This window comes from Nomascus leucogenys, chromosome 18, assembly GCF_006542625.1.
Source record: "Nomascus leucogenys isolate Asia chromosome 18, Asia_NLE_v1, whole genome shotgun sequence".
Classification (NCBI taxonomy): Eukaryota; Metazoa; Chordata; class Mammalia; order Primates; family Hylobatidae; genus Nomascus; species Nomascus leucogenys.
Window position 1 is genome coordinate 671,385 of NC_044398.1, and position 11,694 is coordinate 683,078.

The following is an 11,694-nucleotide window of genomic DNA, read 5'->3' on the forward strand; positions in this document are numbered from 1 at the left end:
TAAGCTGAAACATGAAGGAGAATGGGCCTCCTTTGCTGAAAGTTTGCCGAGAGGCCTGGCAGGCGTGACAGCAGATGCAGAGGACAGAGGCCTAGGTCTCCAGGAGAAGCTGAGGGCACAGAGGGCAGAGGCTGGGCGGGGTGGGGACAGTAGGTCATGAGGCCGAGTTTTGTTCTTGGTGTGGAAGCCACTTGAGGTCTGCATTTTTTTTGTTTGTTTTGCTTTTTTTTTTTGTTAGATGGAGTCTCACACTGTCACCAGGCTGGAGTGCAGCGGCATGATCTCGGCTCACTGCAAGCTCCGCCTCCCGAGTTCACGTGATTCTCCTGCCTCAGCCTCCCGAGTAGCTGGGATTACATGCGCCCACCACCACGTCCGGCTGATTTTTGTATTTTTTGTAGAGATGGGGTTTCCCCTTATTGGCCAGGATGATCTCAATCTCTTGACCTCTTGTCCTCCTGTCTCAGCCTCCCAAGGTGCTGGGATTACAGGCGCGAGCCACTGTGCCCGGCTGAGGTCTGCATTTTTAATAGCGCCCTGCAGGGACAGTGCAGGCTGGCTGGGTTGCATATTGTCCCCATCAGTGAGGGAAATGTGGGCATGCATGGTGATGGGATATGAGGAGGGCCGGCCCCTAGCTGGGAGGTGAGTGGCCCGGCCTCAGGGACTATAGGTGAGGGAACAGGACCACTCGCATGATGGGTGTGGGAGAGTCAGGGGTCTTGCTGGTGAGCCCGTGCCAGGAGCTGTGAGAACCAGGGCCAGCCATTGGGCAATCTGGGTTTTTGGGGATGGGCGTAGAGCAGTTTTCGTTGAGCGCCGCAGCCTGCTGACGTTTTCTTCAGACGTACAAGGTCTTCTGTCTTCCAGCTTGTCCAGCCTCCAGCAGGAAGTCCTCAGACCTCTCTCGGTTTTTTCCTCCAACTGCTTTGAAGATTTTTCGGTACCACTGGTTTTGAGCAGTTTGATGAGGATGTGCTTTGTGTATTGAGTCTGATGAGGATGTGCTTTGGTGTATTGAGGAGTCTGATGAGGATGTGCTTTGGTGTATTGAGGAGTCTGATGGGGATGTGCTTTGGTGTATGAGTGATGATGAGGATGTGCTGGTGTTGGTTGATGGGATGGCTTGGTGTATTGGGAGGAGGGATGTCTGGGGGTGGGGATGAGGTGATGAGGATGTGCTTTGGTGTATTGAGGAGTCTGATGAGGATGTGCTTTGGTGTATTGAGTCTGATGAGGATGTGCTTTGGTGTATTGAGTCTGATGAGGATGTGCTTTGGTGTATTGAGGAGTCTGATGAGGATGTGCTTTGGTGTATTGAGGAGTCTGATGAGGATGTGCTTTGGTGTATTGAGTCTGATGAGGATGTGCTTGGTGTATTGAGTCTGATGGATGTGCTTTGGTGTATTGAGTCTGATGAGGATGTGCTTTGGTGTATTGAGTCTGATGAGGATGTGCTTTGGTGTATTGGAGTCTGGTATGAGGATGAATGTGCTTTGGTGTATTGAGGAGTCTGATGAGGATGTGCTTTGGTGTATTGAGGAGTCTGATGAGGATGTGCTTTGGTGTATTGAGTCTGATGAGGATGTGCTTTGGTGTATTGAGTCTGATGAGATGTGCTTTGGTGTATTGAGTCTGATGAGGATGTGTTTGGTGTATTGAGTCTGATGAGGATGTGCTTTGGTGTTGTGGATTGTATTGAGGAGTCTGATGAGGATGTGCTTTGGTGTATTGAGGAGTCTGATGAGGATGTGCTTTGGTGTATTGGAGTCTGATGAGGATGTGTTTGGTGTATTGAGGAGTCTGATGAGGATGTGCTTTGGTGTATTGAGGAGTGCTGGATGAGGATTGAGGATGTGCTTTGGTGTAATTGAGAGTCTGGATGAGGATGTGCTTTGGGTGTATTGAGGAGTCTGATGAGGATGTGCTTTGGTGTATTGAGGGTCTGATGAGGTGTGCTTGGTGTATTGAGGAGTCTGGATGAGGATGTGCTTTGGTGTATTGAGGAGGGGGGGGGGGAGTCTGATGAGGATGTGCTTTGGGTGGTTTGAGGAGTCTGATGAGGATGTGCTTTGGTGTATTGGAGTCTGATGAGGATGTGCTTTGGTGTATTGAGGAGTCATGAGGATGTGCTTTGGTGTATTGAGTCTGATGAGGATGTGCTTTTGTTTGGTTGTGGGAGTCTGTAGGAGTCCTGGATGAGGATGTGCTTTGGTGTATTGAGGAGTCTGATGAGGATGTGCTTTGGTGTATTGAGTCTGATGAGGATGTGCTTTGGTGTTTGGTTGTGAGGTGTGTTTGGTGTATTGAGGGTCTGGATGAGGATGTGCTTTGGTGTATTGAGGAGTCTGATGAGGATGTGCTTTGGTGTATTGGAGTGATAATTGAAAGTCTTGGAGATGGATGTCTTTGGTGTATTGAGGTCTGATGAGGATGTGCTTTGGTGTATTGGAGGAGTCTGATGAGGATGAAATGTGCTTTGGTGTATTGAGGAGTCTGATGAGGATGTGCTTTGGTGTATTGAGGAGTCTGATGAGGGATGTGCTTTGGTGTATTGAGGAGTCTGGGATGAGGATGTGTGCTTGTTGGTGTATTGAGTCTGATTGTGATGAGGATGTGCTTTGGTGTATTGAGGAGTCTGATGAGGATGTGCTTTGTGTTTGAGGGTCGTGGGGGGGGATGAGGGGGTGTGCTTTGGTGTATGAGGAGTCTGATGAGGATGTGCTTTGGTGTATTGAGGAGTCTGATGATGGGATGTGCTTTTGGTGTATTGAGGGAGTCTGGATGAGGATGTTGCTTTGGTGTATTGAGTCTGATGGGATTGGTGGGATGTGCTTTGGTGTATTGAGTCTGATGAGGATGTGCTTTGGTGTATTGAGTCTGATGAGGATGTGCTTTGGTATTGAGTCTGATGAGGATGTGCTTTGGTGTATTGAGGAGTCTGATGAGGATGTGCTTTGGTGTATTGAGTGATGAGGATGTGCTTGGTGTGAGTCTGATGAGGATGTGCTTTGTGTTTGTTGATGAGGTGCTTTGTGTATTGGAGTCTGATGAGGATGTGCTTTGGTGTATTGAGTCTGATGAGGATGTGCTTTGGTGTATTGAGGAGTCTGATGAGGATGTGCTTGGGATGGGGTGAGGGATGTGCTTTGTTATTGAGTTGATGATGTGTTTTGTATTGATTGATGATTCTTTGGTGTATTGAGTCTGATGAGATGTGCTTTGGTGTATTGAGTCTGATGAGGATGTGCTTTGGTGTATTATTGGAGTTCTTGGATTGAGGATGTGCTTTGGTGTATTGAGGAGTCTGATGAGGATGTGCTTTGGTGTATTGAGTCTGATGAGGATGTGCTTTGGTGTATTGAGTCTGATGAGGATGTGCTTGGTGTTTGAGTTGATGAGGAGTGCTTGGTGTATTGAGTCTGATGAGGATGTGCTTTGGTGTATTGAGTCTGATGAGGGGGGAATGTGCTTTGGTGTACACGGACAGTATGTAGCCTTTGAGATTGGCTTCTTTCATATTCACTGAAGGCTTCGCCATGTCTTTTTGTGGCTTGACGGCTCATTTCTCTTTAGCGCTGAATGATACTCCATCCTGGGTGTGTGCTGCAGCTTGTTTATCTACATACCTGTTGAAGAACGTCTTAGCAGCTTCCAAGCTTCGGCAGTTACGCATAAATCTGCTGTAAACTCCCATGTGCGGGTTTTTGTTTTGACACAACTTTTCAGCCCTTTTGGGTGAATAAAGAAGCCTGATGGCCAGACCGTGTCATGAGACCATGTTTAATGAGAAGCTGCCGTTTCACTCCCACCAGCAATGAGTAGGAGTTCCCGAGGCCCACGTCCTCCCCAGTGTTTGGTGGTGTCAGTATTTTGTGTTTGGTCATTCGAATAGGTGTGTAGTGGATCTTGTTTTCCATAGCCTTTGAAGATGTGTATGTTTCTGTACCTTTCTGGTGCTCTCAAGTTCTTCATTCAGACTCCGTGGTGCCAAGAGGGATAATTTTCTTTGAGTCTGAAGTGCCGTATTTAATATGTATTGTCTTGTAGATCTGCAGTGGCATTCTGCCTAGGCTTAGCCCTTACATGGATCAAAAGGCCCTAATTCCTCCTCCTTTTTTGAAGTGCATTTTTACAGGATATATGATTCTGAGTGGACTGTGTTTTTCTCTGGGCGTGTTAAAGTTGTTCTATTCGTGCCTGCTTTCCGTTGTTTCTGATGAGGAATTTTCTCATTCTTCTGTTTTCCTTACTAAGAAATCTCTTACCTCTGACTAATATACATGATTTTCTTTTATGTTTGGACTTCGGCCGTTTGTGATACACCTGGGTCTAGTTTTCTAAACTGAGCTACTTCGACCTGAGGTTGGGTGCATTTTAATAGATTTTGAAGTCTTGACCGTTATTTCTGCAGATATTTCTGTTTTCTTTTTCTTTCTTAGAGTTCCATTTCTGAAAGAGTATTTCTCGGCCGGGCGCGGTGGCTCACGCTTGTAATCCCAGCACTTTGGGAGGCCGAGGCGGGCGAATCACGAGGTCAGGAGATCGAGACCACGGTGAAACCCCGTCTCTACTAAAAATACAAAAAAATTAGCCGGGCGTGGTGGCGGGCGCCTGTAGTCCCAGCTACTCGGAGAGGCTGAGGCAGGAGAATGGCGTGAACCCGGAAGCCGGAGCTTGCAGTGAGCCGAGACTGCGCCACTGCACTCCAGCCTGGGCGACAGAGCGAGACTCCGTCTCAAAAAAAAAAAAAAAAAAAGAGTATTTCTCAAATTTTTCTGATGTCCACTCTCTGTCTTTTGGGTGTTTGGCACACATGCCCTGTCCTGGGTGCTGTCCCATAGGTCTTTCCAGTCATAGGTATTATGGCCATGGTGACCCACAGTCTCTCCAGCCACTGGTGTCACGGCCGTGGGTTTTGTCCCACAATCTCTCCAGTCACTCATGTTACAACCCTGGATGTTGCCTCACAGCTCTCTGTTTTATTTTTTTCTCTCTCTGTGCTTCTGTTTGAATAATTTCTTTCTTTGTTTTTTTTCTTTTTCGGAGATGGAGTCTTGCTCTGTCGCCCAGGCTGGAGTGCAGTGGCATGATGGTGGCTCACTGCAACCTCCATCTCCTGGGTTCAAGCGATTCTCCTGCCTCAGCCCTCCCAGTAGCTGGGATTACAGGTGTGCGCCACCACGCCCGGCTAATTTTTGTTATATTTTTAGTAGACACGGGGTTTCACCATATTGGCCAGGCTGGTCTCGAACTCCTGACCTCGTGAGCCGCCCGCCTCGGCCTCCCAAAGTGCTGGGATTACAGGCGTGAGCCAGTGTGCCTGGCCTCTGGATAATTTCTATCGACATGTCTTTGATGTTACCAATCCTCTTTTCTGATATTCCAGATTGCTATTTAGTCTGTTTCACAAAATTTTTATTTCCCATATTGTATATTTTAATAGTTGCTCTTACATGGTTTTAACTTTTCTGCTGAAATTCTCCATTTTCTCACTTCCCCCCATCTTTTCTCCAATCTTTAACCTTTTAATAATAGTTACTTTAAATCATTGTCATTCTGTTCCTTTGCCTTTTTTTTTTTTTTTTTTTTTTTTTGAGATGCGTTCTTGCTCTGTCGCCCAGGCTGGAGTGCAGTGGCACGATCTCGGCTCACTGTAACCTCCCAGGCTCAAGCGATTCTCCTGCCTCAGCCTCCTGAGTAGCTGGGATTACAGGCACAGACCACCACGCCCGGCTAATTTTTTGTATTTTTAGTAGAGATGCGGTTTCACCATGTTGGCCAGGATGGTCTCGAACTCCTGACCTCAGGTGATCCGCCCGCCTCAGCCTCCCAAAGTGCTGGGATTACAGGCGTGAGCCACTGAGCCCAGCCCTTTTTTTTTTTTTTTTTTTGGGACGGAGTCTCGCTCTTGCCCAGGGTGGAATGTGGTGGCGTGATCTCGGTTCACTGCAACCCCGCCTCCCAGGTTTAAGCGATTCTCCTGCCTCAGCCTCTGGAGTAGCTGGGATTACAGGCGCCCATCACCACGCCACACACGCTGCCATGTCCGGCTAATTTTTGTATTCTTAGTAGAGATGGGCTTTCACCATGTTGGCCAGGCTGGTCTCAAACTCTTGACCTTGTGATCCGCCCGCCTCGGCCTCCCAAAGTGCTGGGATGACAGGTGTGAGCCACTGCGCCCGGCCCCGAAGTTATACTCTTAAGACCCAGTCTGGGGATGCCAGGGCCTTCAGAAACAGGAATCAGGAGTCACCATCCACATGAGGATGTTTCGGTGCTTCTGTTTCTCTGCTGCTGGAACTGACCTTCTTCTCAGGGGCAGTGCCCTTCGTGGCGACTGAGATGGCACCAGAAGCGCCAGGCACACAACCTTACATCTGTGATTTCTGTGGGAAGCCTGTGTCTTGCCCAACTGTTCCAATAAAACTCCTGGGTAAAATTTGTTTTTGGGTCTCGTGCCCATAATTGAATCAGGAACTGCCGAGCAAAAGGGGTGTCTTGGTTGGCCAGGCCAGGGTTCCTTGTTCCCCTTCGGTAGCAGGGCAGGCCCCATGGAGAAGGAATAGTAAGAGGGAGGAGCACATGGGCAGGCCGGGCGCAGCCACCCAGAGGCATGAGCGTCCCATTTGTGTGGGGTGAGCACAAAGGTCAGCAGGGCAGTGCGGGAACAACTTCCTTCTTAGGCCAAGGAATCTGAAACTGTGGGAAGGCAGTCGGGAGCCTTAGTGTTTTTTTTAGCTGAAGTAAAGTCATGCTTTAGGGAGACAGGATTTATTTGTTTATTTATTTATTTATTTTTTATTTTTTTGTTTTGAGACGGAGTCTCGCTCTGTCGCCCAGGCTGGAGTGCAGTGGTGCGATCTCGGCTCACTGTAAGCTCCGCCTCCCGGGTTCACGCCATTCTCCTGCCTCAGCCTCTCCGAGTAGCTGGGACTACAGGCGCCCGCCACCACGCCCGGCTAATGTTTTTTGTATTTTTAGTAGTGACGGGGTTTCACTGTGGTCTCGATCTCCTGACCTTGTGATCCGCCCGCCTCGGCCTCCCAAAGTGCTGGGATTACAAGCGTGAGCCACCGCGCCTGGCCCAAGGGAGACTGGATTTTATTGGAATATCTAAGATAGGTTGGAGCTGGGAGAGACCATGGGATGCCATTTGTTGACTACTAATGTTCTGTTCTTGTCCATGGTGTCTTGTGTTTCTGAGGGTGCACTAGATGTGGGTAAGACAGTTAAGAAGCAGAGGGGATACTGTTTTGCCCCAGAAAGGGCTTGTCCCTCCCCTGTCAGCAGCTGGGTTGATGTGCTGGTCTGGAGGAGCTGGGCTGGCCTGCTCACCGCTTGTGTAGCATAGCTTTGCCTCTGGGTTAGCTGTGGGTGGTGGAATCCTGCCCTTCCTGCAGCCCAGACCTAGGCAGGAGGACCTGGAGGGCCCGCTCTGCCTTGGGGCTCTTCCGGATTCATCTGACACCAGGCTCCTAGGACTAATGAGACCTCCACCATACTTGGTCTTGACTAACCTCAGGAGAGCTCATACCTCTCTGGAACAAACTTACTGTCCTCAGCTTTTCGGCAGCCATAAATAAAAGTCATTTGTGTTAGTTTATTTTAATGCTTTCGTTTTACAGTGAAGTGAAGGTCTTTGATGACCTACCTGCTAACCAAATCTGGAAATCTGTTCTGGACAGAGTCCATGGCCATGCCAGGAGGCAGGCCTTAGCCAGGGGCCCGCCTGGAGATCGGCCCTCTAGAGACAATTTCGGTGGGGGTGGAAGTGGGGGAGGGAGAAAGTTGCTCAGAGCTGATGGTCCTGGACTGGCCACTGTCCCCAGAGCTTCAGCCACCGAGGCCCAGGCTTTGTTGGCGATGTCCGGGCTCTAGACTGGCACTGTCTGGGCCCCTACTGCCCTGACCCAGCTGTTTCTCTCTCCCTGGTGGTCCTCGTTTCCTCGGTTTGTAGTTCCTGGGTAGGACGGCCAGATAAAATACACGATGCCCAGTTAGATTCGAATTACAGATAAACGAATGTGTATGTCCCATGCAGTATTTGGGACACATACTGAAAACTGGTTTGTTGCTCCTCTGGGATTCAAATGTAACTGGGTGTCCTGTTTGTTTCACGGGTATCAGGACTCAGCTGGGGGTCCTTGATGTGTATTTGCTCCATCAGCCTCGTTGCTGGGCCTGGCGTCGAGCGCCTCCTCCGCGTGTCCAGCAGGGGGCGCCCGTGCCTCCCGAAGGCATCGCGGAGCCCAGAGCGCGGCCCAGCCCCGTCCCCTGGTCCTGTGGCTCGAGGTCGGGGAGGCAGGGCTGGTGTTTCCACTCACCCAGAGCCACGACCCACGGCCTGTGCAGGGAGAGTGGAAAACACGGCCCCTGGTGAGCACTTGGGAAGTGAACTGTTCCCCGCCCCGGTGGGCTGTCACCAGTCACATCAAGAGATACAGGACGGCGGTGGCCTCACCGGAGGCATCACGAGTTCTCTGGACCCCTCCACCACCACCGTCCTTGTTCTTCCTTGAGTCGGAACCAGGTCCTTGGGGTCTGTGGGTGCTCAGCAGCTTTGCAGACGATTTGAGGTCTTCCAGGTGACTCTCCTTGCCTTCACCGGATCGTGGTTTGGGGGGCAGGGATAGAGCTTTCATGCATCAGGAAGGTTTGTGAATGGGGATTTAATCGCGTGTTTCACAGGGTGCCCCTGCCATTTCCGCCCCTCGTTTTGTACAAGAAGCGGGCGGAAACCAACTCTCCCTTCGAGAACACACTGTTGCCCTCCACTGTTGCTTGTGTGTCTTGCCTTTTGCTGTGCCCCAGTGAGAGCTCCCTGCAGCTGTCAGGTCCCTGGTGACCTCAGGCTCCGGGCATCCCAGTAAGCACGGCCTGCGCACCCACCGTGTGCCAGCTCCCACCTTCCTGGAGCTTGTGGGAGGAGACAGTGAACAAACGCACAGACTGAGATGGTGGGAGGGGCTGTGCGTTCCGGGTTGTCTGCGCGAGGGGCTCTGGCGACGGCATCCCGCACTACTGCTGTGTGTTTTCCTTTGCTGTGACCCAGTGAAGACTTCCTTACAGACAGAGCACACCAGACGCGCGGTGCTGAAAACCGGAGGGTTACCCTGTCCCTGACTGTAAGGTTACACTAAATTAAGAGGCACTCCAAGGATTGCAAAGTCTGAGTGGGATTTTGAATTCATGGGTCCTGGATTGTGAATTTGAAGGCAGCAGTTTCCAACCCTTTTAAATCTTGACCCCAGGAAGAAGTACCTTTTTACATCTTGACCCAGCAAACACGATACCTACCCACACTGTATTTTGTTCAATTAACCCTCAAATAATGTTTACTAATGTTTGGCCCTGGGTCAAGCATTTCACAAACTATTTAATATTCTCTACAATCCCAGGTGGTAGCTACTGCCTTGCTGCCTTTATGCAGAGACTGAGGGACACCTTAGATGTCTTTTCACACCATCCACCCCCTCAGCCTTCCCTGCCCACTGCCTGCACGTCACACCCACTGACAGGCACCTGTTCGACTCCAAGAGCCCCGTGCCAGAAACCTGGGAGACAACTCCCGTTTTGATCTTGGGCAAGGTACTTCACCTCTCAAGTCCCAGAGAAGCACAGAAATCAAGGGCAGGTGTAGTGGCTGGCTGCACTTAGGTGGCACCTACTGTGTGCCAAGCCCCCTTCTGCCCACTTCACAGGTGTCTCAGTCTCCACAGAGTCCATTTGGAAACAGGCCTAGAGCCATCCAGGTTGCGACGAGGCACCAAGGTGGCAGAGCCGGTGCTGGGCAAGAGGCGGGAGCTGCAGCTGCTGAACCCGTGAGCTTGCTTGCCTGGGGGTGGCGACCTGGCCCAAGGGGTTGTCTTGTCTCTAGGGGACCCAGCTTGGGGACATGTACTACCACCCGCTTCCAGCTCTGCCATCTGCAGGTGAAGGAGAAAGCCACTGAGGCCCGGCCTCCAGGCCAGGCTCTGTCCCTGCTGGGAGCTGCACTGGCCTCAGGTTCTTCCTGTAAGGGAGGAACCCCCAGGCAGCTAGGAGCAGCAGCAGATCCAGCTGTGAAAGCCCTGACAAGTTCCTTGAAGTGTGGTGGACCGCAGTCAGCACATGTAGGAGACGACCCCAATCCTGACCCTAATCCTAATTCTTGATTCCCCCACCAGATTTTAATCCTTATCCTGCCCAGGGATTTTAAGGGCTGCCCCAAATCCCGACCCAAGGGGAAGGATGGAAGGCAGAACAGCCTCCAGCCTCACCTCCGCCCTCTATCCTCCCAGGTCTACCTCCACCCCTCTCCTGGGTCTCTCCCTCCCGGCTTGGCCCAATCCCACAGCCCCCACTGTCTTCCACCCCCCCACACTTTGGCCAAGCCCCTCCAAGTGACCTCTCCTTTGCTCCCCAGCACACAGTAGGTGCTCAACAAAGAACCCTGCCTTTCCTTGACTGCAGTAGATGTTGCACCCTCTCCATCTTAGCAGAAAATGTGGGTGGGCTGCCAAGACTGCACTGACAGCAGTGGTCACTCATTTGCAGACAGGTTGAAGTGTGGGGGAAAGCGCAGTAGTGATGCTGAAGCCCAGGTTTATGTAGCATTTATGCCAGGCCCCGGAACCCTCACAATCCTAACTCCGACGGGAGCTAGAGCCCCCCCACCCCACCGTGAGTGCAGCAGGGGAGCCTGAAACCTCCTGCACCTCAACCCTGTCCTTGGAGGGCCACAGGTCAGCTTGCGCCGTCTTCCCACCCGGCACCACACTGGTGCCTTTGCTGTCTCCCAAGAGCCCCTTGCCCTTGGAATTCCCTCATGCCGCCCCCTGCCCCACGTGCAGGTGTCTGGCTGTCCAGGAAGCGGGGTCGAGGAGCTCCCAGTTGAAGGCCAGTTGCTGAGACGCACCCTGTGTTGGTGTTGCTGGGGCAGGGGCTTATGGGGTGCTGAACAGGTTTTAGAGGAGGTTCAGGGTGGCAGCGGACCTGGGGCCCAGCAGCCTTGTTTCTGATCCCAGCCCTGCCACTTCCCATTTAAGTGACCGTGAGTGGCAGAGGTCAAGGCTGGACTCCGGAAACGTGGGTCTCACACTCCTGAGGCCTCCCGGATGGTCCCAGCCGAAAGGACCCAGTGTGGGTCCCTTGGGCCTCGGTTTCCCTGGCTCAGGTGCCCTCAATCCCCAGGCACCCTCAGCTCAGGGCTCCCCAGGACCTGGTCGGGGCACAGACCCCGGCGCCATGTCATGGGGTTCCCCGCTCCTGGCGCCCCCGTGCTCTTCTGTGAAATGGGTTAGCAAGTGCGCGATAGGAACGGTGCCTGGGCACGGGTGGGCCTGGGACAGCGTACACCGTCGCGAGGTGGGTGCCGAGGAACTCGAGCTTCTAACGTGCCAGGGATCGAAGGACGCGCCAGGATTTTGAGTATTAGGAGAAAAGAAACTCCTTTGAAATTAAGCCACGTCGCCCCTTCAACTTCAAGGTGCTTCCTGCTTTCCGAGGGTTCAAGGTGCACAGCGCGGCTGCCGCTTCCTCAGGAGGAAAGTGGGGGAACCGTCCTGCGGGGCCGGAGCCCATCCTCCCCGCGGCCCTGTCGGTCCCCCCGCTCGCTCGTCTTCCTTCTCCATGTCCCCGCCCGGGGATCCGCCGGCCCGACCCGCGGGGACCCTCCAGCCTCTGACGACCTCACGCCGCTCGGAGACCCGC

The 11,694-nt window shown here is 52.2% G+C and overlaps 1 pseudogene; it reads left to right on the forward strand.

The window, feature by feature from the left end:
- The first annotated feature begins 939 nt into the window (after positions 1 to 939).
- Positions 940 to 9,828, forward strand: LOC115831269 (annotated as a pseudogene).
- Positions 9,829 to 11,694: the final 1,866 nt, after the last annotated feature.